Source organism: Gopherus evgoodei, chromosome 9, assembly GCF_007399415.2.
Source record: "Gopherus evgoodei ecotype Sinaloan lineage chromosome 9, rGopEvg1_v1.p, whole genome shotgun sequence".
NCBI classification, from domain to species: domain Eukaryota; kingdom Metazoa; phylum Chordata; order Testudines; family Testudinidae; genus Gopherus; species Gopherus evgoodei.
In genome coordinates, this window is record NC_044330.1 from 66,566,916 (window position 1) to 66,594,181 (window position 27,266).

The window sequence follows — 27,266 nt, forward strand, 5'->3', positions numbered from 1 at the left end:
GCCTCAGGTGACCTGCCCTTTAAATGCCCCAGGAATTTTAAAAATCCCCTTACTGTTTGCTCAGCCAGGTGTGGAGTGTAATCAGTGAATCTTTCCAGGCGACTATGCCTCTATGTGCCAAATGAGCCCCAGCATGGAGCAATGGCGAGTTGCTGGACCTCATCAGTGTTTGGGGGGAGGAAGCTGTGCAGTCCCAGCTGCGCTCCAGGCGTAGGAATTATGATACCTATGGGCAGATCTCAAGGGCCATGCTGGAAAGGGGCCATGACCGGGACACACTGCAGTGCAGGGTTAAAGTGAAGGAGCTGCAGAGTGCCTACTGCAAAGCCCATGAGGGAAACTGCCGCTCCGGTGCTTCCCCCACAACCTGCCATTTTTACAAAGAGCTGGACACGATACTTGGGGATGACCCCACTGCCAATCCGAGGACCATGATGGACACTTCAGAGCGGGGAGGGGTGGGTAGACGGAGGTGGAGGAGGGGGGAGGAGGAAACCGAGAATGAGGGTACTGGGGGGGGGGAGACACCCCGGAGTCTCAGGAGGCATGCAGCCAAGAGCTCTTCTCAAGCCAGGAGGAAGGTAGCCAGTCGCAGCAGCCGGTACTTGGTGAAGGACAAGCAGAAGAGCGGGTTCCTGGTAAGCGGCTTTTATTTTCAGCATGGAAATGTTTCGGGAGAGGAGGGAGGGTTAGGGCTGCATGCATGCCTAGATGTGGAATAGCCCATTGATGTGGTCTATCACGTCACAGTAATCGGCCTCGGTAATCTCTTCAAAAGTTTCAGCCAGAGAATGGGCAATGCGCTTGCGCAAGTTTATTGGGAGAGCCACTGTGGTCCTTGTCCCACTCAGGCTAATGCGTCCATGCCACTGTGCCGTGAGGGGTGGGGGGACCATTGCTGCACACAGGCAAGCTGCACAGGGGCCAGGGCGGAATCCGCATTGCTGTAGAAGACCCTCCCGCTCTTCCCAGGTGACCCGCAGCAGCGAGATATCTTCCAGGATCATCTCCTGTGGAAAATGTTGGGAGACTGTTCAGTGTAGGTGCCCCCTGCAACTGTTTGCTTTCCCCAAGGCACAGAAACCCCAGTACAGCCCAGAAGCAATCAGTCCCCCTTTACTCACCATTTCGTGGCTCCTGTGGGTTATGTGCGCTCTCTTTGGTATGGGAAAATTATGCTATTGTGAAGACTGTAAACTCCTTCACTGTTTGGGAATAACTGTCTGATGTGATATAAACAATGCTGCCTCTGTTAACTGTTTCTTTTTTTGCCTTTCTACAAGCAACCTTGAGTTCTCGGATGCCTGTGTTATCAACAGCTGAAAGACTCCAAAATCTCCGGAAGAAGCCGCGAAAAAGCAAAGACAACCTGCTGCAAGCAGTTATGAATCACTCTGCCAGAGAGAATCAAAAAGTGCAGCACTGGAGGGAAAGGGAAAGCAGGATCCGCCAGAAAAACGCAGTGGCCAGGAAGAAAAGCACAAAGCAGCTGATAAGCATCCTGGCGTGCCAAGCGGACTCTATCCAGGCGCCCACAGCCATGCAGGCAGAGCACTACCGCACCGGCCCCACCCCGTCCGAAAGCTCTTTCCCTTGTGCCCCAATGTCAGCTCAAAACTCCCTTCCCCAGCATCCAGGTTCTTACCACCACCAGCTGCCTCCCACACCTGTACATTCACCAACCAGCCTGGAGAACTATGACCCTTACCCTCTGCACTCAACCCTCATCACCATGCAGCATTTTCATCCGGAAGTGCAGCAGTCATTGTACAGCACTCCAGACAGGACATATTCCAACCTGTGACTGTACAGTTCCCCACCGCATCCCCCTGCCCTTTTAGGTTCCCGAAATGTTGTGTGTCTGTCAAGAAAGTTATTTTCCTTTCAATAAATGAATTCGTGGCTTTGAAAACAGTCTTTATTATTGCAGAAAGTCAAAGATACCTTAGCCCAGGAAAGAAACAGGCATTGCAAATCAGCTCAGGAAAAACAGATTCCTACTAACATTGTAACCTCTGCACTTCACTCCATGCAAGGCAGCAAACATTACTGTTGGTTTTCAGCCTCAAATTCCTCCCTCAAGGCATCCCTAATCCTTGAAGCCTTGTGCTGGGCCTCTCTAGTAGCCCTGCTCTCTGGCTGTGCAAATTCAGCCTCCAGGCATTGAATCTCGGAGGTCCATGCCTGACTGAATGTTTCATCCTTCCCTTCACAAATATTATGGAGGGTACAGCATGCAGATATAACCGCAGGGATGCTGCTTTCCCCCAGGTCTAGCTTCCCATACAGAGATCTCCAGTGCCCTTTTAAATGGCCAAAAGCACACTCCACAGTCATTCGGCACCGGCTCAGCCTGTAGTTGAACCGGTCCTTGCTCCTGTCAAGCTTCCCTGTATACGGTTTCATGAGCCAAGGCATTAATGGGTAAGCGGGGTCTCCAAGGATCACAATGGGCATTTCAACGTCCCATACTGTGATCTTCCGGTCTGGGGAAAAAGTCCCGGCCTGCAGCTTCCTGAACAGGCCACTGTTCCGAAAGATGTGTGCACCATGCACCTTTCCAGGCCAGCCTGTGTAAATGTCAATGAAACGCCCAAGATGATCCACAAGCGCCTGGAGAATCATAGAGAAATACCTCTTCCGATTAACATACTCGGAAACTAGGTGGGGTGGTGCCAGAATAGGAATATGTGTCCCATCTATCACCCCTCCACAGTTAGGGAAACCCATTTGTGTAAAGCCATCCAGAATGTCCTGCACATTCCCCAGAGTCATGGTTCTTCTTAGCAGGATGTGATTAATGGCCCTGCAAACTTGCATCAAAACAATTCCAATGGTTGACTTTCCCACTCCAAACTGGTTCCCGACCGATCGATAGCTGTCTGGAGTTGCCAGCTTCCAGATTGCAATAGCCACCCGCTTCTCCACTGGCAGGGCACCTCTCAATCTCGTATCCTTGCGCGAGCTCAGCACACAGTCCCATGAAAGTGGCTTTTCTCATCCGAAAGTTCTGCAGCCACTGCTCGTCATCCCAGACTTCCATGACGATGTGATCCCACCATTCAGTGCTTGTTTCCCGAGCCCAAAAGTGGCGTTCCATGGTGCTAAGCATTTCCGTGAATGCCAGCAGCAATTTCGTTTCGTACACGTCAGGCGACTCGCTATCATCGTCGGACTCCTCATCACTTTGGATCTTAAGGAATAGCTCAACTGCCAAATGTGATGTGCTGGCGAGACTCATCAGCATACTCCTCAGCAGTTCGGGCTCCATTTCCCACAGAAATTGTGCTGCACAGAAACCGTTGAGAGAGTCAAGATGGCGCCAAATGTGCACGGAAAAACAGGGATTGCTGGGATCTGAAGCGATGCATCATGGGGTGTTGGGACAGGAAACAGAATGACCTGCACCCTCCACCTCCTTCCCACAACCCACGGCACCAAAATGGGATGAGGTGCTCTGTGAGATAGCTGCCCATAATGCACCACTCCCAACAGCACTACAAATGCTGCAAATGTGGCCACACTGCAGCGCTGGTAACTGTCAGTGTGGCCACACTGCAGCGCTTTCCCTACAGCTGTACAAAGACAGCTGTAACTCCCAGCGCTGCACACCTGCAAGTGTAGCCAAGGCCTGAGTCTTGCAAAAGAATTTACCTTTGGCTCATGCATAAAGACATTTCCCTGTAGGGCAATAACACCTTTAGTTGATACGAGCTATAACCTTCCTCGTTGCCGTCCGCCTCCTCAGTTCATTTGCATACTGCAATCCTATTGGTAACAATTAAGTTAGCTACAAATTAAGTTAGATCTGTGGCACACAGTCAAGCAAAGCCATTATCTAAAGACACCAACTAAAAGTCCCATTAACTCAAGCCTTGAAAATCAGTGTTTGGAAGGGGTCCATGGACATCACTTTAACTACAGTGCTGAGATGGGTCTGAGCTGCAGAATTCCAGTCAGGATCCATGTGGGTCCTTGGTTTGTGCTTCACTACTTAAATGGTCTGAATACTCCTGGAGGTGAGCATATTCCAGAGAGATTATCAGAGATGTTTCAAAAGAAGGCCATGGTTCTTGAAACATAAAACGTGGCTGACTCTGCTGCAAGTTCATGGGAAAATATTGTCCCTGAAAATGATTTTAATGGGATGGGATCATTGTGGAATTGTTGGGGTTTTACCTACTCCTAGCCAAATTTGGGAGCCTATACAAAGAGATTTTACAACCAGAGCTATAGAGTGATGCTGGTGGCAACTCAGAGCAACACAATCTTTTTCCTTCTTCCTCTAGGTCCTGGAGCCCGAGGGCAAGGCTCAAGGCAGGTTTCTGGACACTTCAGCTTCCCAGGTAAGGTGCAACATAAAGGACTGGTATTGTTCTGGGAGGAAGATACTGGAGGGGGGTGAAGGGTTAGCTATAGTATGGAGAGGGCTTGGGATGTAGGTTTGGGTTTTTGTTGTTAATTTCATTTAGGTGAAAGGCCATGGCTGGAGACCAAGCTCCTCTGGGTCGCTACATGACAGGTACAGCGTGAGTGGCAGCAGTGTAAACTTCCCTAGCTGTGTTCCTCATTGTCATACTCTGATGAGGGGGCTGGAAAAAGAGGGTCAGGTTCCAAGCAGGACCTAGTTTGGTGTGACACCTGGACCTGGAGGTCTGGAGTGAAATCTCCTGGACAAACACAGGCTTCTGAGCATGGAACCCTGGCCTCTCAGCATGTAGAATAAAGATCTCTCTCCTGCAACTCAACCTGCCACATCCCTTATCGCTAAGCAAACCTGGACTGCACTTGGCAAGACCTTCTCTGGGAGTATGAAAGGGTTTCTCCGTCTCACTCACGGAGGATCATTCATTCTTTGGCCTCTTTGCTTAGACTGTCAACAAGAGAGTAACTTGGTTGCAGTTGTGCTGGTGGTGTTTGTCCAGCTGTCCTCTGTGGCTTGGGTGTGAGAGTGTAATCCTGGCTCCATTGAAGTCAAGGAGAGTCTTACCATGGGCTTCAGAGAGGCCAGAATTTCACCCAGAGAGTTTGTCGGCATGCAGGGGGGTGTGGACGTGAGGACAGGGATTCCTGATGCTTCTGTCACCTGCTAGACAGTCCGAGGCGTCTCCTCCAGTTGGGATAAGTGGGGCTGGTAGTTTTGATGTGTAGAAACATAAGCCATGGGCTACGCCAGGGATGGGCAAACTATGACCAAATTGGGCCTGTGAGCCGATTTAAGCCAGCCCATGAGCCACATGATGTAGCTCGGCCCCACTCCATTGCTCCAGCCGGGGCACTGGGTTGGGGGCCGCACCAGCTCTGGCTGGGGCACTGGGTCAGGACTGCACCACGTGGCTCAGCCCTGCTCTGGCATTCCACCATGCAGCTCGGCCCCGCTCTGGCCAGGGCACTGGGTCAGGACTGCACCACATGACTCGGCCCCACTCCAGCACTCCACCATGCAGCTCAGCCCCACTTTGGCATTCCAGCTGGGGCACAGGGCCGGGGCTGCACCACGCTTGAGATAAGCACCACTTGGCACCTGCACCCCGAGCCTCTCCCCACGCCCCTGCCCCAGCCCTGATCCTCTTCCCACTCTCCAAACCCCTTGATCCCAGCCCAGAGCACCCTCCTGCACCCAGGGCTGTCCTTAGGCATAGGCAACATAGGCAGCTGCGTAGGGCACCTGAAAATTTGGGGCACCACTGGGTCTTAGTGTCCACCCTCTTGTTTTCCTATCCCTGTTCTGACCCTTCGTGCAGGCTCCCACAGATGGCTGCTCTAGCCTGGTGAGTCTTCCTTGGGAGGGAATCTAGTAGTTAAAAGTGAAAAAACCTCCAGCCTGCCAGACCTATTAGCACAACATTGAAACTGTTAAAGAGACATTCAAGGGGTAATAAAGCCATTTAACAGGCATTTCCCAACCCCAAGGTATATACTGACAGGTTTCAGAGTGGTAGTCCTGTTAGTCTGTATCAGCAAAAACAAGGAAGAGTCCTTATGTCACCTCGAAGACTAACAAATTATTTGGGCATAAGCTTTTGTGGACTAGAACCCATTTCATCAGATGTCCACGAAAGCTTATGCCCAAATAAATTTTTATACTGTCAGTTACTGACTTTACTGACAAAAACAGTTGTGCATTAATGTAATATTTACACAGAACATGTCAGTCTACAGGACCTTACTTTAAAATTTGCTTTAAAAATATTTCATTAGTGAGCTGGTGAAGATTATAAAATCACATTTCTAAAAAATGCTTGCATAGAGTTTTAGATGCACAATCATCTTTAGCCTTAAATGTGTGGATCTTCACACATAGTTTTTTAAATAAATCCTTCAAAAGACCTCCCTTATCTAAAATACACATTTTAATTACTATAGTTAAAAAAAAAGTGCTTCCAAGTCTTCCTGTCCTTTCTGTCCATCCCTTCACCACCTCTCCCCCCACTCCCCACTGAAGAGAGCCCTTAAAGGGACAACAGTCCTTCCCTTCCAGATAGCTGGACAAAGAGTTCCCTTTCTTTACTTCTGAATATCTGACAAACTAGTTTTAAAAGAACCCTCCAGCAAAATCAGTACCTTAGTAAGACAAAATCCTTGTTATACCTAAAATCTTTGGAAACATATTTTTTTAAAGTTGGTGAAATTTCATAACCATGTCTCTTGTTATGGAGATCACACAAAGTAAATTACTGTTCCCTTTTTCTAAAAGCAATGAGCATTGTTATGAACACACTAAATCTCTCTGATTAATTTAAAAGAATGTCTTTGTTTCAGTGAGTTAAATATGTAGTAATCTGGAATGCTGGCTTAAGATTTGAGTACATTTAAAATATAAATTCAACTTAGAAATACTGATGAAGAAAATGTAAAACAGAGCAGAGCTGCATCATGTATTCCATTATATGTAATGTTGTATTCAGCAGGACAGCTGACTCACCCTTACTATGAAGTTTTTGCAAATAAATCTCTGACAAACTTCAGGGGATATCAAAAAACCTGTGACTGACATTTTTTATTCCCAAATTTTAGTGCTTTTAATTAGGTACTTTCTTCATGTCCGTTCTGCATGAGGGAGAGTGCATGGAAGTCTCTGCGGGGAACTGTGACTCTCCGCCACCATGAGGCAGGCTGGGCATCTCATTATCCTTTGCTGTCAAGTCCCTCCTCCCCCTCCCCTACCAGGCTGTGAGCTTGGGCTGCCATCCGGCATAGGGGCACCAGTTTAATAATACTGCCTAGGGCCCTATAAATCCTAAGGATGGCCCTGCCTGCACCCCAAACCTCTCATCCCCAGCCAAATCCCTGAGCCCACACCCCCAGCCAGAACTTGCACTCTTTTCCCCACCCCTGCCCCAGCCCTGATCCCCCTCCCACCCTCCGAACTTCTCAGTCCCAGCCCAGAGCACCCTCCTATACCCCAAACTCCTCATCTCCAGCCCCACCTCAGAGCCTGCACCCCACCCGCACCTCAACCCAAACCCCAATTTTGTGAACATTCATGGCCCACCATACAATTTCTTTTTCCCGATGTGGCCTTCAGCCAAAAAGTTTGCCCACCCCTGGGCTAGACTGAGACCATCTCACTTGTTCTGCCTGTAAAACGGACTGGGTGTGAGCTCCACTCTCCAGATAGGAAAGATGAAAGATTTAACCAGAGATGGGACAGAGCTGCAAAACTGCCATTTGGCTCCAGCCTTTGAACCTGCCCTCACTTCCCCACTAAAGTTTGGAAGTTGGGTTTTGTCTCAGCCCTGAAGTTTGTCTGAGAGGGACTCAGGGTACAGGCAGGTGGCACTGGGGGGACAGGCTGACATAGTACACTGGAGACTGTTTTGATTGCTTCTTGATTAGCGTAGTTAGGAAAGGAAGGTTAGCTACCATATGGTAGCATGCAAGATCTCTTGCCTCTCAGATGGGTACTCTAGTGATGGTCAGATTACTGTATGTTATGGATGGGTGGTAGATTTCCCCTGTTGGAATTGCCAACATCTCTGCTAAGGAGGGTCCCAGGTGCTCTGTGATCTCCAGGAAGAGTGGGGATCTCAGTCACATGGGGGTGCCCAGATTAGTCTCATTTCAGCATTCCCAGATGAAGTGAACACAGCCAAAGGATTTTCATTGCAGTGATTTTACCTGCATTTGAGCCTGGAAGAGAATGCAATGCAGATTTGTCCTCTCTGGGTCTGGGTTTGTGGTGAACACAGCATCCTGGAGCCATGAGGATGACTACTGTGTCATGGCACCAGGGGTCTTGGTCAGACCAGTTACTGTGCTGCAGACATCTTGAAAAATTCCATGACTCCAAAACTTAGGTGGGGCTTGCTGGCTGCTAGCCAAGCCAGCTAGAGAATTAGAGACAGCTGAAGAGCAGCATTCTTGCTTGGTCTTTAAAAGATGAGTGGGAAACACAAAGAGCATATGCATGATTATATCTATGACTGGAAGCACTGGCTAATGGCCTGGAATCTGTTTTGAATTAACTTGTCTCCCACTTGGCAGCATCCCAGGGCGCTGACATGACTCGCCCCCCCAGGGCTGGGCTCAGGCAGTGCTTGACTCCCGTTACAAAGAGCAGTCTCTGTCAAACCCGTCACTGCAAGATCTCTGCCATTTCAGGAGTGTCTAACCCCAAGTTCCCAGGCACTCACAGCAGACACTGGGTTCCAAGAACTGAAACAATGCAAAGAGGAGATGGAAAAAAAGATACATCCATTATATGGAAGGGAGGCTGTCCGGCGCTGGACCTGACTTGGTCAGGCTTTACCTGGTCCAAAATCTACTGTCAATCTGCAGTCCACATCTCAGACTCTGAATAAGAATGGGGTGAGAGACAGAGAAAATGAGAGGGAGGATGGTCTGATGGTGAAGGCCGTGCCCTGGGACTCAGGATGTCTGTATTCAATTCTTGGCTATGCTACGCCGTTCTATGTGACCTTGGGCAAGTCCTTTTGTCTCGCAGAACCCAGTGATCGAATGGGATAATAATGCTTCCTTTGTGTGTTTCACTTGAGCTAGGGCCTGTCTCCTCCTCTGTACAGTGTTAACACAATGGGGCCCTGATCTCGATTTGGGGCCTCGAGGCACTGCTGAAATAAAAATGAAGTGTTATATTTGTCCAGATGGAGCAAATATTTAAGAGCCAGATCCTCAGCTGGCGCAAACTTACAGAGCTCTGGTGACTCCAGTGATTTCAACAGAATGCTGCCAATTTACACCAGTGGAGAATTTGGCCCTTGAATCTTTAATGAAGAAGAGGCCAGCTGAAAATGCGGCTCATTGTAATAGAACATCTGAAGAGTGGGATGGCCTGGACTAAACAATACCCAAGCACAAGGGAGAACTAGCAATAAAGTGTCACCCATGGACCATCCAGGCTGTGCAGCAAAAGGAACATTTTTCTAACCACCTCTTTGAAAACGAGGCAAGAAGCACCTGTCAGCTCAGAGGGGGTGCAGAGAAGACAACTAGAGAAGCACGGTACAGTGGACAGGGAATGAGATTAAAAATAAGAAAAGCTGGTTTCTGCCCCTGACTCTGGCCTGCTGTATGAAAAATGGCCCCTCCTTGCCTCAGTTTCCCCTTCTGTAGAGTGAGGATCGTATTACTGACCTGCCTTTGTTGAGTGCTATAAGATATATGTAGGAAAGGGCCGTTATGAGAGCTAAGTATAATTATCTTGCTTACACTGCTTTAGCGGACTTGCTCCTCATTTACACCAGTACTGGTCAGACCAGAATTGGGTCCATTGAATTTTTAAGTAAGCACGATCATTTGGTACCCAGGGACACTGCATCTGGGAGTCCTACCTAAACACAAACAGATTGGTTACAGATTGTTAGCATCCTTGTTCCCCATTACAGAACCTTGGCCAAACCCACACACTGGGCCCTGGATCTCACCAAATCCACTGGCATTTGATGGCCCTCTACTGAAAATGCTGTCAGGAAAGTCTAATTCCCACAGCTAGCAGCAGGAGCGACCCAGCAGCTCTTAACATCCTGAGCACAGGAGGCAAAAGGGCAGCCCATGAATTATGAAGACACTAACTAGCATTTTACGGTTCCAAGGCCATCACTCCCAATCAAGTAGTAAATTGGATTTGATCTACAGCCCACATGTAGGCTGCACACAAGGAATTGATTAAAGAGGGAAAGCAGGGCTGCAGAGCCTCTGCAAGACTCCCTAATGGTGCCGGAATCGCTGTCATTATGCACAAAATCGCTTATGTATCCATAGCACCTTTCATCCCAAGACACGAGCGAGCAGGGGTGTTCTTGAGGTTGAGGTCCCTTGCCCAGAACACAGGGGATGTGGCTTGAATTCCTGACTCTACCATGACTCGCTCTGTGACATGGGCAAGCTGCAGTGGCCCAGATCCTGAACCACTGTGAGTTAGGTGCCTGAATACCATCGAGGACCTAAGCCTAGGAGCTGGATTTTCCAGATCTCCATACCCAGAAAGTCCCCTTTAGAACAATGAGTAAATCAGCACTGCTGCATTAACAGGTGTCCTCTGGTGCACCAGTGAATTTCGCTCCACTGTGTATGTCAGAATTGTGCTCAAGTGTAAATTACAGTGACTGCAGATTTGCACACGCAGCCATGGTAACTCTGAGCAAGCTAAAATGTAGGGAGTAACACAGAAAGTGCAGCATGCCCTGGGTGGCAAGAGAAATATACAGAGAGCACTGGGACTTCAGTGGAGCAAAGGGAGGGCAGTTCCAGCCAAGCAAGGCAGATGGTATGCCAGTCTCCTCCATAGACGTGGGAACTAAGGGTGTGGGGGATGCTGCAGCACTCCCAGTTTTTGTGCAGGGTCCCAGCCCTGCACCCTGGGATCTGCTATGGCCCCACATACGGAGTTCTGGCTGCTGCTGGACCCACGCCCAGGGCTCTGCTCCCAGATCTGAGCTGTCAGAGCACCTCCATCTCCTACCACCATACTAGCAAGGAACCCATGAAAGTTACAACATGTGTCACAGTTCAGCCTCTTGCATATTTTGTTTCCCCTCAGAGTTAGCAAGATATGCTTGCCATGGGGTATTGGAAATGCTTGTGGGAAGCTCTGCTTTTCTGGTCAGGTAAGAAATACTATGAGAATAGTAGCTTCTCTTGCAAGGCAAATCTGAACAAACCTGGCCAGTGATCTCCTCACTTCCAAACTTTCTCCTACCGCTCTGCAATGCAGGCTGGGGCATTCAGGCTGACTAATTGGATGGCAAAAAGAATGTGCCAAGAACTGCCCTGTGCAATGTGGGGGTAGGAACTTGTGGGGTGGGCACTAGTGCATACAGGTTTCCTGTTAAATTCAGAGAAAGTGGAACCTACAAGATGACTTATACAGGGTTTAGACGAGGGGCCTCGATTATTCTTTCTCTTTTTGTTGGGCTTAACAGCTTTCTTTTCAACATATATGGAAAGTGGAAGTGTCTTACAGCGATAAACCTGCTCCCCCTAACATGCAAGTTGTCTGGTGATTTTGGAAAGAGGACTTTTCCTCTCAAAAGCTGAAGTGGCAGCTCAGTCCTAGACCTGCCACTGGAATTGCGCTCAGGGTTCTGTTCCTGGCATTGCATGCAGGGTCCCAGCTGCAAGACCCAAACCTGGGGCTCTGCTCCCGCCCTCAGCTGTGGTGTCAGCCTCAACCCCCTTACTGCTGTCTGCATCCCCCCCGCTCCCGAAGCCAGCTCTGGGGATAGGGGGCACAGACAGGGATAAAAGGGTATGAGGTAAAAAGTTTGGGGACCACTGGCTTTCAGCACCCCCCACTGTAAAAATTGTTCCAGCGCCAGCATCTTCTCTGAACCTGGCCTGAACAAGAGGAGGAACATTTTCCAGAGGTGAAACCTGTATGAGGAGCCGGGTTGGAGTTGCTCATCAAGCCATTTCCTCCAGGTTGATTTCTAATGGCAATTAAGCCCAACTTTCTCTCTCCATTTATATGGCCCCAGATACCTGATCGGCCCGCAGCCATTAGCGACTTTACCCACACAGTCTCCTCAGGGAAGTGGGCAAGCATGAGCCTCATTTTACAGTTAGGAAACTGAGGCAGGGATCTATTAAGTAGAGCTGATTAAAGAAAGTTCAGCAAAGCAGTATTCTGTGGGAATTCTGACAATGCTGAAATAGTTCATTAAGATTATTATATATCATGTACTACTACAAAATAAAAGACAGCGACCGAAAAAGAAATTTGGGGGGAATTTTCAGAGAATTAGGAAGAGTTTGGTTTTTGTTCCAATTCATAGCCAAAACTCAGAATCCTCTGACAACTGGAACTTCCACCCTCCACTCAGCTCTGATATGAAGAGAATTCCCTGAAGTCACACAGGGAACCTGGAGCAGAGCAAAAAACTGAACTCAGATTTCCTGCCTCCCATTCTGGTGTCTTAGCTACAAGACCACCCATGTCACAACCGTGGTAGCCTCTCCCATGAATGCATTTGGTCAGGGAAGCAAGTTCAGCCAGCTGGATTTGGGAGGAGGGTCACTGCGTTTCGTCCTCTTCCATGTTGGTCAAGATCCAGTATCACAATGTGATGCTGGAATCACGGTGGACTTGTACCATCAAAGTGTTCCATCACGGTCATTGTCACATTAGGACGGCATGTCCCAGCTTCAGTCATTTGGCAGGATTATCTAAACATCCCCTGGCACGGCTGAGATGGCAGGACGCAATCAACTGACTGACCTAATCGACTAAATTCTGCTGTGGCTCTCAGACAGATCTGCCTCTCAATCCCGGTTACCTGCAGCAGATACTGAATTATTAACCTGACATCTCTGATGAGACTGGGGGGAGGAGGGGAGAGAGAGAGAGCTGTAGGAAAGATCTCCTCCCTCTTCCCCAAAGTGTGCAAACTCTCTATTACAGATTCAGTAATAGCAAGGCCCCTGCCTAGCACTCAGTAGGTCAGTACAGCCTCGGCAGGGACCTCTCTTTTCCTTCCCCCTCCAATTCTATTAGTATTAGAGAGTGGATAGAGCTAGAACAGGAAAAAAGCCCATCTTGGAGCAGCACGGCTGACGGCTTGCCTTTTAAATCTTTAATAAGCATTAGCTTTAGCAGCAGCTCTGATATGCTGGGGAATGGCATAGAAGTGGAAGCCTAACCAGTGTGCCTTGCTGTTTAGCTCCTGAGAATGGGCTGGGGCCAGGTAGCTGGATGTGTGAACAGTAGACAGGAAAGCTCAGTTACTCTCACAAGTGCTTAGGGGGGCTGAGCACAGTATTTCTGCATGGCCGGCAGCTACAATTCCATTTAAACCCTTCCCTTCACGTATCAGCCATGACCTGAATTCAGGGGCCGCGTTTCCCTTCCAGAGCTGACATCACTGCAGCTGCTTTCCGCTGCGCTCCTTGCACGCCTTCTGAGATCATTGCCATCCACCCAGGAAACACAATGACATGATATCAGGGCAATAAAAAGGGGAACTGATTTGCAAAGCTGTTGTTTGGAGATTAATTTTCTAGGGGGTAACCACCCCATTCAATTCCTGTAAGAGTTAGCTGGGGTGCAGTGATATTACCTAGCCCTTTAATGTTTCATTCTATTCTGGATTTGGGACCTCAAACCGTTTAGTTTGCATGCTTGAAATTTATAATGACCCTTTTCATTTGAAACGGAGATTGAGGAACAGATGGTGGCTATGCAAACATTACCAGCCTGCATGGATGATCAGTGACGTGGGAGGCATAAGAGCCATATTTATGGCTTAGAGAGGAGTTCGTAGACAGAGCAAATTAGATTAATTAAAATAGACTCTAAAAGCGCTGCTCTTTGCACCCAGTGTCACTGGCAATAGGTGTTGAGCAAATTTGTACTCTGCTGCCCTCTAATGGATGGATTATTTTATTGCTGCCCATGTCCATACTGGCTCCTACAGGTTGAGCTAAGGCTTAGTCGTCTGCACGTCATACTCGTGATATCCATGCTTCTTACATCTAGAAGTCCTAATTGACTTTTGGAGATAGAGCATTGAGTCCCATCCCATCCTTTCCATTTGCATTTGTGTCTAGCTGGTGCAGATGAGTGTGGAGGATTCCTGGATGTGTCTCCTAAGAGATTTCTGATGTTCTTGACCAAACCCATCCCTCCCTCTCCTAGAGCAGGGCTGGCTGCAGTTCAAGGAATATTCTTCAAGCGCTTTTCCATAAAAGGGGCAAGATTCTAATATAGGGCCATTTCCCAAAAACATGCAACTCCCATTGACTTCCATTAGAGAGGGCAAGTGCTCAGGACTGCTCATAGCTGCTAATTAGCTGCTATGTTAGCTCGCCAAGTGGAGGTCTGTTGGATTGGAACTCAAGATCATCATGAGTCCTATTCTCGATGGACCATATACAGGTGGCATTGAGTGACAGTGAAGTCTATGTGTGGATGTGGCCATAGGTCATTACAGGGTGAGGGTCAGCAGCTGGCTTGAACTCTTGTGGGCCCCAGGTATCTGTACTGAAGATGAGCAGTGTGTGTGTGTGTGTGTGCGCGCGCGCGCACGTTAGAGCCCTCAGATGGCTGGAATATTTCAGGATCACTCATGTGGACAAGAGTTCCCTCTGTTGGCTGAGTTAAAGGACCACTTACTTCCTTCGAGTTCTGTTTTGGAGCCAAAGTTTATGATCATTGTCCTCCCACTGAGGCTGCATGTGTACAGGTCAGCTGATGGCTTTTGGAGTCCGTATATAGGCAGCCGTGGGTTGCTCATACAGCATGCCTCTCTGAGGAGGAAACAGGTCAGATGAATAGCCCAGGTTCCATCCCTGCTGGCACCCAGGATGTCCGTATCTATGTAGCCGTTATTCCTTACCCTTAACACTTGCTTGGGCAAATCTGTTTAGAGCAGATCAAAGGTTTGTTGTCAAGACCTTTCTTATGATGGAAACTGACTTTTTGTTCAAAAGGAAATTTTTCTGTGGAAATTTTCACTTTGGTCAGAATTTTCTATTTTTCATTTTAAAAAATGGAAACCAAAACTGGGAAATGTTTGGTTCCAATTTTCATTTTGATGTAAAATTTGTCATTTTTCACCCTTGATTTTCAGTACTGTGTTCCACTGTGTACTGCATTAACTTGAGTCGGAGTAGAAAGGTTACCTCTGTATTTGGCACTTGTGTGACCGCTGCTGGAATCCCGTGTCCAGTTCTGATGCCAACAATTCAAGGGGGATGCTGATAAATTGGAGAGGTGTCAGAGAAGAGCCACAAGTACGATTAAAGGATTAGAAAACATGTCTTATAGTGATAGACGCAAGGAGCTCCATCTATTTAACTTAACAAAGAGAAGGTTAAGGGGGGACTTGATCACAGTCTAGACTCTGTAGGTACCAACATGGGGAGCAAATATTTAATAATGGACTCTTCAGTCTTGCAGAGGAAGGTATAACATGATCCAAAGACTGGAAGTTGAAGCTAGACAAATTCAGGCTGGAAATAAGCATACATTTTTAACAGTGAGAGTAGTTAATCATTGGAACAATTCATCAAGAGTCGTGGTGGAGTCTCCATCACTGACAATTTTTACATCAAGATTGGATGTTTTTCTAAAAGCTCTGCTCTAGGAATTACTGAGAGGCAGTTCTCTGGCCTGTGTTATACAGGAGGTCAGACTAGATGACCGCAATGCTCCTTCTGGCCTTAGAATCTGTGAAACATGCACTGGGGAAATTCTAGTGTGCAGCACATTGGTACACGTTAGAATTCACACCCCTCCAATGTGCATTGCCGCATCAGGTAGATCAGCCCTTAATGACCTGTCCAAGGTCTTCTCTGGCAAAGCCAACTCCGATCTCCTGAGTTACAGTCTGACTTCTTAACCATCAGATCATTTTTCCATCTGTCTGCCCACTAACTCACTAGGCTGTGGACTCTGGGTGGGGAAGTGGGGAGTGCTTTGGGAGAAAGAGAGATGTTATGGAAAACTAGATCCCATTCTGTCCTACAGCACGTACACAGCACAAATCACTTCTCCCCATGGCAACTTACTGAGTACTGCTCTGGCTGCGCAGAATGCTCTCTTCAACATCACTTCACCTCATCAGCAAACAGCCAGAGCCTGGGACTCCAGATTTCTTCAGTAATTTGCTGTTTACAGAAGTCTTTTTTTTTTTTTTTGCCAATTATCTGGAAAAGGAAAGTGAAGGGAGGCAGGGGCAGGTGGATGGAGCTCCAAAGAGACCTGATGAATGGTGTTGCCACTCACAGGACATTTCTGCTGCAGGCGATGGGGTGGAGAGGTGTCATTCAGAGCCCAAGCTGTGTACATTGAGCAGTGAAGTGATCTGTTTCACACCTGATGGTTTATATTCCAAGCATATCATTTCCTTTGCTACCCATATAGCCCAGGTCTTGTGAACATGTCCCCCACACACCCAAAAAAAAGGGCAATTAAAATAACCCTCTGTGTTACAAAGAATCAGGCATAAGGAGGGCTCCCCATAGGGGTTCTTTTCAGAAAGCTGGATTGATATTTTTAAGCAGCATTCCCTTAATTATATCACTTGAGCCGGTACTGTGCAGGCCTCTGAAAGATTTAAATATTTTTATTTGATAGTGATGGGGAGATAGTTCAGCTGCTGATTGTATATTAAGTGGAGATGGTTGGAAATTTTCCAACTCAACTTTTTTCTATCAGAAAATGCTGTTTTGTTGAAATCAAAACTTTCTGCAGGAACATGTTGATTTTGGTGAAACATCATTTAGGAAAACAAATCAAAACCAAGCATGTCAGTGAAGTCATTTCAACCTCATCAGGAGAGGAATTATTATTATTATTATTATTATTTTGTTTGTTTGTTTGTTTGTTTGTTTGTTTGTTTGTTTGTTTGTTTGTTTGTTTCAAAACTACTTTGGGGTTCAAATTTTATTTCATATTATAAATATATTTAATATAAGATAAAATCAAGAAACCAAATCCAGAATGGATCGTTTACACTTTATCAAAACAAAAAGTTTTGGTAGACACAAAATAATTTTTTTTGGTGGGAAATTATGGAATTTGGGGGTTTTGGTTTGATTTGGAACAAAAATAAAGGTCAAAGAGCCTAGATTTTTTCACAAAATAGAGCGTTACCTCCAAAATTCAGAAGTATGACAGACCTGACGTAAGCTTCATCAGCAGATCAGTAGCATCATGGGAGGGGAGTGGATTCCACAAGAAAGCTCAGGCAGGAAGGGTGAGGAACTCCAGCCAGGAGAGATCAAAGGGGTGGAACAGTCCAGCGGCTCCCATAGACCTCACATCTCTCGCTCTGCAGGCAGTGGGCATCAATGGCCCAGAGAAAGTCCCCTTTCCCCAGGGGAGTTTGTCTGTGGAGTTATAAGAAGGTGCTGCTTAGCATTGTTCAGGCCGCTAGTAATCTTCTGAGTGCTCCATAACTGACAGCGGCATCTATTGTCTCTCCAGTTCTGTCAGCCCCCTTGACAATAGGCTGCCTAGAGCCTGACAGTGACATATCACACCTGCAATGACTTTGCCAACTGACAGCTGGAACAGTGCCTCCGGGGAATGTGTCCACTTTAGACCTTGATGAGCAGTGGGGGGCATTGGCAGTGAAGGGGAATGTCCCTCTGGCCAATCCATTCCAGCATGTCTTTGTGCTCCCAGCACTTTTCCCTCAGATGTCAGCTTTATCATATTCATATCCCCTTGTTTTTCTGGAGGGCTCTTTCCTGCTGCAGGGCAGCCCTCCCTAAAGCATCCTCTCTCATCCTCCTCAGTGCATTCTTCTAGGTAATCCCTCTGCCAGCTTTGAAGTTCTAGATAGCAGTATTTGGTATTTATCACTCTCTGTTAAGGTTCCCCTGACCTCCTCATGAGCCAGCCGGATGGGGCACATCATGGGCTCTACTCTGATGTGGGGAAAGAAGCCTCTCTAAAATGTAACTTTTCCAGAGGAAATAATATTCTCTTCTGCTCATGGCATAGTTCTGATAGGGCTAAGAATGACACCCTTAATGCTGTTTGTGGGCTATGGCTGTGGCCAGTGATTTCACAAACAGAATAATCTCTGGCTTTGCTCTAATCCACTGGCTCTCAACCTTATTTGATAGGGCCCCATTTCTTTTTGTCTGTAGTTATGTGCACCCTTCCCTCCAAGTATATATATTGCCACCCAGCTCTGAAGGCAGAGCAGAGAGCAGCAGCTGCTAGCCAGGCGCCCAGCTCTGAAGGCAGAGCAGAGAGCAGCAGCTGCTAGCTAGGTGCCCAGCTCTGAAGGCAGAGCAGAGAGCAGCAGCTGCTGCTGCCACCCTGGGGGAAGGAGGAGAGCCTGAGCCTGAGCTGCCTCCTAGGGAGGCTATGAGGGTGTGGGGGAAGGAAAGCCCAGGTGACAGGGATCCGGCTGTCCCCTTCATCCCAGCCTCCCGGGTGTGCACAGCCCTTCTGTACGAGCCCCGGCCACCCTGGGCTGATAACCAGAGGTCTTCAAAATAAAAGAAAAAAGCACACAGCTCACACTTGCCTGGACACATTCCCGCACCTCCCTTAGGAGGCCCGCCCCATCGTTTGAGAACCACTGATCTAGTCACAAATGCCCAGCTTGTGCCACCTTAACTCACAGGGGACCAGATCCTGACCTCAGTTAAACTGGTGTAAATCAAGCACAGTTGTTCATGATTGTCCCCAGTGTAACCGGGCAGGATCTGGGCCGTGGAGTAGTACCTTATTGCTCAAGTAGTCACCTTGGGCCTGACTCTCTTCTGTTTTTACACTGGCATCATGCCAATGATTCCAGTAGAGTTATTCCTAGTTTACCCCCATGTGAGAAGATAATCAGGGCTACAGATGTCAACAGGTTACCCAAGGTGTGAGGCACTGCTCAAGGCAAATAAGGGTGCTGCTCGCTGGCCCCAAGGGAAAAGGCTATAGGACCTGTCAAGGTTCCTTCCCCACTATGAACTCTGGGGTACAGATGTAGGGACCCGCATGAAAGACCCCCTAAGCTTATTTTTACCAGCTTAGGTTAAAAACTTTCCCAAGGCACAAATTCCACATTGCCTTGAACAGTATGCTGCCACCCCCAAGTGATTTAGACAAAGAATCAGTAAAAGGACCACTTGAAGTCCTATTCCCCCAAAATATTCCCCCAAGCCCTGCACTCCCTTTCCCGGGGAAGGCTTGAGAATAATATCCTCACCAATTGGTACAGGTGAACACAGACCCAAACCCTTGGATCTTAAGAACAATGAAAAATCAATCGGGTTCTTAAAAGAAGAATTTTAAATAAAGAAAAGATAAAAGAATCACCTCTGTAAAATCAGGATAATAAGTACTTTACAGAATAACAAAAGATTCAAAAACACAGAGGATTTCCCCTCTAGGCAAAACTTTAAAGTTACAAAAACAGGGATAAATCTCCCTCTTAGCACAGGCAAAATTCACAAGCTAAAACAAAAGATAACCTAATGCATTTCTTTGCTATTACTTACTATTTCTGCAATATTAGACACTTAGCTTAGATATGGCTTAGGAAGATGTATTTTCCATGCCCTGATTCCTTGTTGACTCCAGGAGACACAGACAAGAAACCTTCCCCTACAGAGTTGAAAGTATCTTCTCCCCTTATTGGTCCTTTGGTCAGGTGCCACCCAGGTTATCAGAGTTTCTTAACCCTTTACAGGTATGTAGCGAGGCGGTGGGATACCCCACAGCCCCGCTGAGGGACGAACCTCCCCTACCACCACCGTGGGCGGAGATGCTGGGTCCTGTGCCCGCCCCGCAGAGGTCACGGTGCAGATCTGGAAGTATAAAAGCTCGCCTGAAGAGCTCAGTCGAGGCCCAGCCACTGCAGGGGCCAGACGTCTGCGACCGGGCTCCCTCTGGGGAGCCAGCGGCCTGCTGTTGCCAGCCGGAGCTCACACCCGGCCAGCCGAGCCTGCCCTATGCTCACTACCCCGGGGAGGACTGACTGAAACTACCCCACTCCAGCTACCCCGAGGAAGGGTCGAACCTGCCTCTTGCCAACTACCCCGAGGAGCAGCTGAACCTACCATCGGCTACTTACCCAGAGGAACCGATGGTGTTTGAGACCACCGGTGACGCTACGACGATTCAGGTACCCTACGAGGGGGAGTGTGGATGTAGCCTGGGGGCAATCGACCCCAGTCTGGCTGCCACACTGCCAGAGCCAATGTCAGTGTGTTGCGGCCAGGATCCCCACTGACAGCAGCAAGTTTCTGCTGCTGCTAGGGCCCCGGGCTGGGACGCAGTGGAGTGGGAGGGCCTGCGTCCCCCCTGCCACCCCTCCAGGGGTGACAGACTCCCCCTTCCCCTGGCCTGAGGAGGCCGAAACCTATGATTACTGCTCAGCCCTGCCTGAGGGCCTGAGCAATCTGACTCAGCGTTCAGTGCCCAGCCCCGATCTAGGGCCAGCTACTCGTACTGCTCAGCCCTGCCCGAGGGCTGGAGCATTCTGACGCAGTGTTTGTTGCCTGCCCTGATCGAGGGCCTGGGTCGGCTTTGGGCTAGTGACTCAGCCCGGCCCCGGGGCTTGAAACCCCCTAACCGACTGTGCGTTGTTCCCCCCCACCCCCCGTGACAGCGGAGCCATCGGCCGGCGAACTAGAGCGAAGTGGTGGGATACCCCACAGCCCCGCTGAGGGACGAACCGCGGCCGAGCCGCACTAGACGTACCAGAAGTGGGGACTCTGCCCAGAATGTGGGCACGAGCCCTTGACCCCTGTGAGAAAGAGCCTGGGGGAGAGCGATCCCCCACAGGAGACATGGATTTGGCCAAGCTCTTCACCTTTCTGACAGAGAGCCAGGAGCGAGAGCAGGCGGCCCAGCTGCAGCAGCAGCAGCAGCAACAGGCCACCCAGCTCCAGCAGCAACAACAGCTTGTCAAGCAGCTGGGAGCCCAGCAGCAGCAGCTGATTCAGGACCTGACGGCACAGAACCAAGAGTTCCAGGGACAATGTCTGCAGCAGCTAGCAATGGTGCTGCCCCGGCCCACAGACCTCCAGCCAGGAGGCACGGACGGGACCCCTGGGTTAAGCCCGCCCATAAGACTGACCAAGATGGGCCCACTGGATGATCCAGAAATCTTTTTGGTGACTTTTGAAAGGGTGGCCCAGGTTGCCGGGTGGGCCCCTGACCAGTGGGCCACCCTCCTGGCCCCATATTTGACAGGGACAGCGCAAACAGCGTACTGAGGTTTATCCACGGAGGATGCCCGGGACTATACCAGGGTGAAGACGGTGATTTTGGACGCCTTAGACGTCAGCCTGGAAATCTTCCAGCAACGGTTCTGGAGTCTGGCCTACAACACGGGCGCCCACCCCTGGTTGGTGGCTCAGGAGCTGAGAGATCTATGTAAGAGATGGCTACAGCCCGACAGGCGGAACCCCGAAGAGCTCATGGAGCAAATTGTCCTGGAGCAGTTTCTCCACATCCTCTCATCGCGGGGAAGGGCCTGGATCCTCCGTCACCAGCCCCCGAAGGTAGCGGCCACCGTCACCCTCATGAAGAACTTCCTTGTGGTGGAAACTCCGGTCGTCCAGGCACACAGGGTCGCCCTCTAGGGCTCGAGCGCCGCAACCCCGAAAGATGGGTGAGCACCCGGGCCGAACCACGGACTCCCCAGCGGAGTCAGGAACCCCAGTATAGGCATCTCGAGGGTCCCCCTTGGCAAACCCTTATGGGCCCCAAGACCGGGACTGGCCGCGCCCCGCAGAGTCCCGCTATGAGCCAGAAGCGTGGTTCGAACTGACCTGGACAATCCAAAATCGGGCCCTGTTTCTCCTGTGGGAAGCATGGGCACCTCCAACGGGACTGCACGGAGATGGACTGCAGCTTTGGGCTTGTCTGCACCGGAGAAAACTGTGCCCGACTGCCGCAGGCTGCCAAAGTCACCATGCCCGTAGTCGTTAGGGACTGCCAGACATGGACCCTGGTTGACTCTGGCTGTGGGCAGACACTGGTCCGCCGAAGCCTTGGCTTCCCTGAAGATCCTCGACTGGGAACTATCCAGTTACAGTGTATACATGGCGACGTTTGACCTTACACCAGTGCCGAGTCCCACTTACCGTGGATGGAGTCACGTGAACCATCGTGGTTGGCCTGGCCCCATGACTCGCCTACCCCGTGATCTTGAGGCTGGACTGGCCAGAGTTTCCGAGCGTTCTGAGGTCACATCCACAGGAAAGCCCTGAGGTCACCCCCACCTTGGAGGGGGACTGTCCCGAGGACCCTACAGAGCAGGCTGAAGAGGCGGGGCCTAAGAGGCAGGAAGGGGCGTCGGATGACCTCCTGCTGACAGCAACTGACAGCCCCACGATTGACACAGACTTCTGCCGGGACCAGAGGAAGGACACCACCCTGGGCCGGGCGTATGAACAGCTTGCGGAGGTCAACGGTGCCCTGATTGATCCAGCCCGGGCTAAGAGCTGGCCCCATTTCGAGCTACGTCGCCACCGCCTCTATCGGGTGGATTGAGATTCCCGCACCGGGGAGGTCCAGATACAACTGTTGGTGCGTGCGTGCCACCGACGAGCAGTAATGAGACTTACCCACGACGTCCCAGCGGCTGGGCACTTAGGCCAGGAAAAGACCCTCGCCCAGATTCTGTCCCGGTTTTTCTGGCCCGGGGTGTACCAGGAGGTGTGGAACTATTGTAGCTCCTGTCCGGAGTGCCAGCTGGCCGCTCCCTCACGGACAGCCCCGGCCCTCCTAATACCCATGCCCATCGTGGAGACACCGTTTGAGGGGTAGCGATGGACTTGGTGGGACCCCTCTTGAGAAGCCAGGCCGGGTTTCTATACATCCTGGTCATCGTGGACTATGCCACTCGCTTCCCCAAAGCTGTCCCACTCCGGAGCATCAATGCGAGGACCATTGCCGATGAACTGGTCAAGGTCTTTGCTCGCGTGGGCCTGCCCCGGGAAATCCTTACCGACCAGGGTACCAATTTTACCTCCCCATTGCTGCGGCAGGTCTGTGAACTCCTTGGGATTAAGCAGCTGCGCACCTCTGTGTACCACCCGCAAACCGACGGCCTGGTGGAGCTGTTCAACCGCACCCTGAAAGACATGCTGCACAAGTTCTCTCCCGAGGATCTGCGCCGATGGGACCAGTTGATCCCACCGTTGCTCCTGGCCTTCCGTGAAGTACCCCAAGCCTCCACCAAATTCTCCCCCTTCGAGTTGTTGTATGGCAGGCGTCCAAGGGGGCTCCTGGACCTCATGAGGGAGATCTGGGAGCAGACCCCATCACCCACTCAGGCCTTCTACAGTATGTCTTCCAGTTTCAGGACCGTCTCACCCGAGCCGGAACACTCGCTCGAGAAAATTTGAAGGCAGCGCAGGAAGCTCAGGCCCAGACCTATAACCAAGAGGCCCGGGCTCACGAGTTCCAACCCGAGTGCTGCTTCTTTTGCCCTCCAACAAATCCAAGCTACTGGCCCGGTGGCAAGGGCCCTATGAGGTGGTTTGAAAGGTCGGGCCAGTCACCTATGAGATTAACCAGCCCGACCGCCAGAGGAAAACCCAGAGGTACCATATCAACCTCTTGAAATCTTGGTGAGAACGAGAAGGCCTCCTGATCAATCCCTGTCCACCAGAGCCTGAGTTAGGGCCCCGGGTTACCCCGCCCGAGGACCCCATGACACCTCAGCTCAGAGAATCGCTAACTGAGGAGCAATGAAAAGAGACCGGATGCCTCCTGCAGGCATTCTGTAGGACATTCACCGCCCAGCCAGGCTACACGACCCTCGAATATGATACCATTCAGACTGAGCCGGGGGTGGTGATTCGAGAGTCAGCTAGACCCTTACTATATCGGATGTAGCAGGTCATCGAGGAGGAAGTTCGGGCGATGCTAGAGCTGGGCGTTATCGAACTGTCACAGAGTGAATGACGCAGCCCTGTAGTCCTGGTTCCCAAACCGGACGGCACCCAGCGCTTCTGCATTGATTTCCGCTGTGTCAATTCTATCTCGAAATTTGACATGTACCCGATGCCACAGGTTGATGAACTGCTGGATCGTTTAGGCAAGGCCCGCTTCCTCACAACCCTCGACCTAAGCAAAGCATACTGGCAAATCCCCTTGATCCCGCATCACGGGAAAAGACCGCACTTGCCACAGCCTCGGGCCTCTTCCAGTTCACTCGGATGCCCTTTGGTCTCCATGGTGCCCCTGCAACGTTCCAGCGGCTCATGGATCACCTCCTTCATCCTCATCAAGAGTACACGGCTGCATACCTGGATGATGTCGTCATTTACAACGACCGCTGGGAGAACCACCTGGAGTGAGTGGCTGCGGTCCTGCGGTCGCTACGGGCCGCAGGATTGACCGCCAATCCAAAGAAGTGCCGTATCGGGTGGCAGGAGACCACCTACCTGGGGTACACTATTGGGAAGGGACAAGTGAGACTGCTCATGGGAAAGGTCCAAGCCCTAGCTGCATGTCTACCCCTTACTACAAAGCGTCAGGTACGCCAATTCCTTGGGCTGGCGGGCTACTACCGGAGGTTCATCCCCGACTTCACCTCCATCGCAGCCCCTAAAACCAGTCCCCGATGGGTGGAGTGGACCCCAGAGTGTGACCGTGCCTTCCGGGCCATCAAAGACTGCCTCTGCTGCGAACCCATCCTGTACAGTCCTGACTTTTCCCGAGGGTTCGTCCTCCAAACAGACGCCTCCAAGGTGGGACTAGGAGCAGTCCTGTCCCAGGAAGTGGAGGGTGAGGAACATCCTGTTATATATCTCAGCCGGAAGTTAATGCCACGAGAACGGCACTACGCCGTGATAGAGAAGGAAGCCTTGGCAGTAAAGTGGGCCTGTGATACCCTGCAGTATTATCTCCTGGGGGGCCCCTTCATACTTGTCACTGACCATGCCGCATTTCAATGGCTAGCTCAAATTAAAAATAATAATATGCGGCTCAGGCGGTGGTATCTGGCACTACAGCTGTATGCTTTTACCATCTGCCATAGGGCCAGTAAGGACCATACCAACGCGGACTTCTTGTCCCACCTGGGGGAAGTGGATGGGTTTGACCCCAACGGACTGGAGCCAGCCTTGAGGGGGGGTGGGGGTGTAGTGAGGCGGTAGGATACCCCACAGCCCTGCTGAGGGACGAACCTCCCCTACCACCACCGTGGGCGGAGCCACTGGGTCCTGCGCCCGCCCCTCAGAGGTCATGGCACAGACCCGGAAGTATAAAAGCCGACCTGCAGAGCTCAGTGGAGGCCCAGCCACCTCAGGGGCCAGACGTCTGCGACCGGGCTCCCTCTGGGGAGCCGGCGGCCTGCCGTTGCCAGCCGGAGCTCACACCCGGCCAGCCGAGCCTGCCCCGTGCTCACTACCCTGGGGAGGACTGACCGAAACTACCCCACTCCAGCTACCCCGAGGAAGGGTCGAACCTGCCTCTTGCCAACTACCCCGAAGAACGGCCGAGCATGCCGCTTGCCAGCTAACCCGAGGAAGAGCTGGGCCTGCCTCTTGCCAGCTACCCCAAGGAGCAGCTGAATCTACCATCGGCTACTTTCCCAGAGGAACCGATGGTGTTTGAGACCACCGGTGACGCTACGACGACTCAGGTACCCTACGAGGAGGAGTGTGGATGTAGCCTGCGGGCAGTCGACCCCAGTCTGGCTGCCACACTGCCAGAGCCAATGTCAGTGTGTTGCGGCCAGGATTCCCACTGACAGCGGCGAGTTTCTGCCGCTGCTAGGGCCCCGGGCTGGGACGCAGTGGAGTGGGAGGGCCTGCGTCCTCCCTGCCACTCCTCCAGAGGTGGCAGACTCCCCCTTCCCCTGGCTTGAGGAGGCCGAAACCTATGATTACTGCTCAGCTCTGCCTGAGGGCCTGAGCAATCTGACTCAGCATTTAGTGTCCTGCCCGATCTAGGGTCAGGCTTAAGACTATTAATATTGCTCAGCCCTGCCTGAGGGCCTGAGCTTTCTGACTCAGCATTTAGTGCCCTGCCCGATCTAGGGTCAGGCTTAAGACTACTCATACTGCTCAGCCCTGCCTGAGGGCCGGAGCATTCTGAGGCAGTGTTTGTTGCCCACCCTGACCGCGGGCCTGGGCCGGCTTCGGGCTAGTGACTCAGCCCCGCCCCGGGGCCTGAAACCCCCTAACCGAGTGTGCGTTGTTCCCCCCCCTCCCGCGACAGCAGAGCCATCGGCCGGCGAACTAGAGCGAGGCCGTGGGATACCCCACTGCCCCACTGAGGGACGAACCGCGGCCGAGCCGCACTACAAGGTAAAAGAGGAATTAACCCTTTACAGGGTAAAAGGGGATTTTATGCTACCCTTAGCTGTATGTTTATGACAGGACCCAGTTCCCCACTACCTTGCCCTTTGTGTTGGCTCTGTGCAAAGTGAGTGCATTTGTGGGAACATTTTATATTCTCCTAGCACAAAGGGTCTGGCATTGGGCATTGGTCTCACGTGGCTGGAAAAGTGAAAAACCACATTTTAAGTATACATAAAGATTAAGGTACTTTTCTTGGCTAGATGTTAGCCAGAGAGGAAAAGAATTCTCTCTTGGCCAACAAACTTAACGCCATGGCCTTAAAAGTGAGAAACCGGAGACATTAGCACCCTTTGCTGTATAATTTGTAAATAGTCATGTTGGTCTGTTGTTCGGGCCTGATATTGTAAAGCTTGACCCTTGGGGTCGTGTGTGTAACTTGTTTAACCTGGAAATGGAAGGGGAAGAAGAAAAGGGAAAGATAAGGAGCAAAATGGTATTTGCAGTGCATTGCCTGACTTGTTTAGCGCACTAAGCAATAACATAAGAGAGCTGACAAAGAGCTTAAACCTAAAACAAGATCAAGATGGGAAAATAAAACAGCAAGTGAGCAACCGGAATAGCCCTCTTGCCTACAGTGTGCAAGAAACTAAGGGAAGACTAGGAGATTGTCAGGCAAGATGCAGCAAGCAAGAGGGAGGAAAATTAGACTAGCAAAGACAGGCTAAATAGCTTAGAAAATGAGTTGCCCAAAACCAGTGCAGACAAAAATAACAATTGCTGAGTAATTTGCATGTGTGTGTGTGTGTGTGTGAGAGAGAGAGAGAATATACAGAGATGAGAATGTAGGAGAGAAAATGTGTGCATATGTTTGTCTGTCTGTCCATCACCCCTCTTCACTGATACCAAATCTCACCCTCCACACCACACACCCTGCCTCTATATCAGAGTAGGCCAGAGATGGAACACAGTAGCCCATTCTCCAATGAGAGTGTGTCTGTGCCACACCCCTGGGAGTGCATGATGCTGGAGAGCAGCCCTCAAAGGGTGAAACAATCTCACATAAAGCACAAAGCGATCAATGGAAA

General features: G+C 50.5%; 1 protein-coding gene across 1 annotated transcript in view; it reads left to right on the plus strand.

The window, feature by feature from the left end:
* The first annotated feature begins 4,293 nt into the window (after window positions 1–4,293).
* LOC115657494 (BTB/POZ domain-containing protein KCTD16-like) overlaps window positions 4,294–27,266 on the plus strand; it is a 46,565-nt gene continuing 23,592 nt past the window's right edge. The window contains exon 1 of the mRNA XM_030575424.1: window positions 4,294–4,346. The gene's annotated coding sequence lies outside the window, so the exon portion shown is untranslated. The remainder of the gene's footprint in view (window positions 4,347–27,266) is intronic.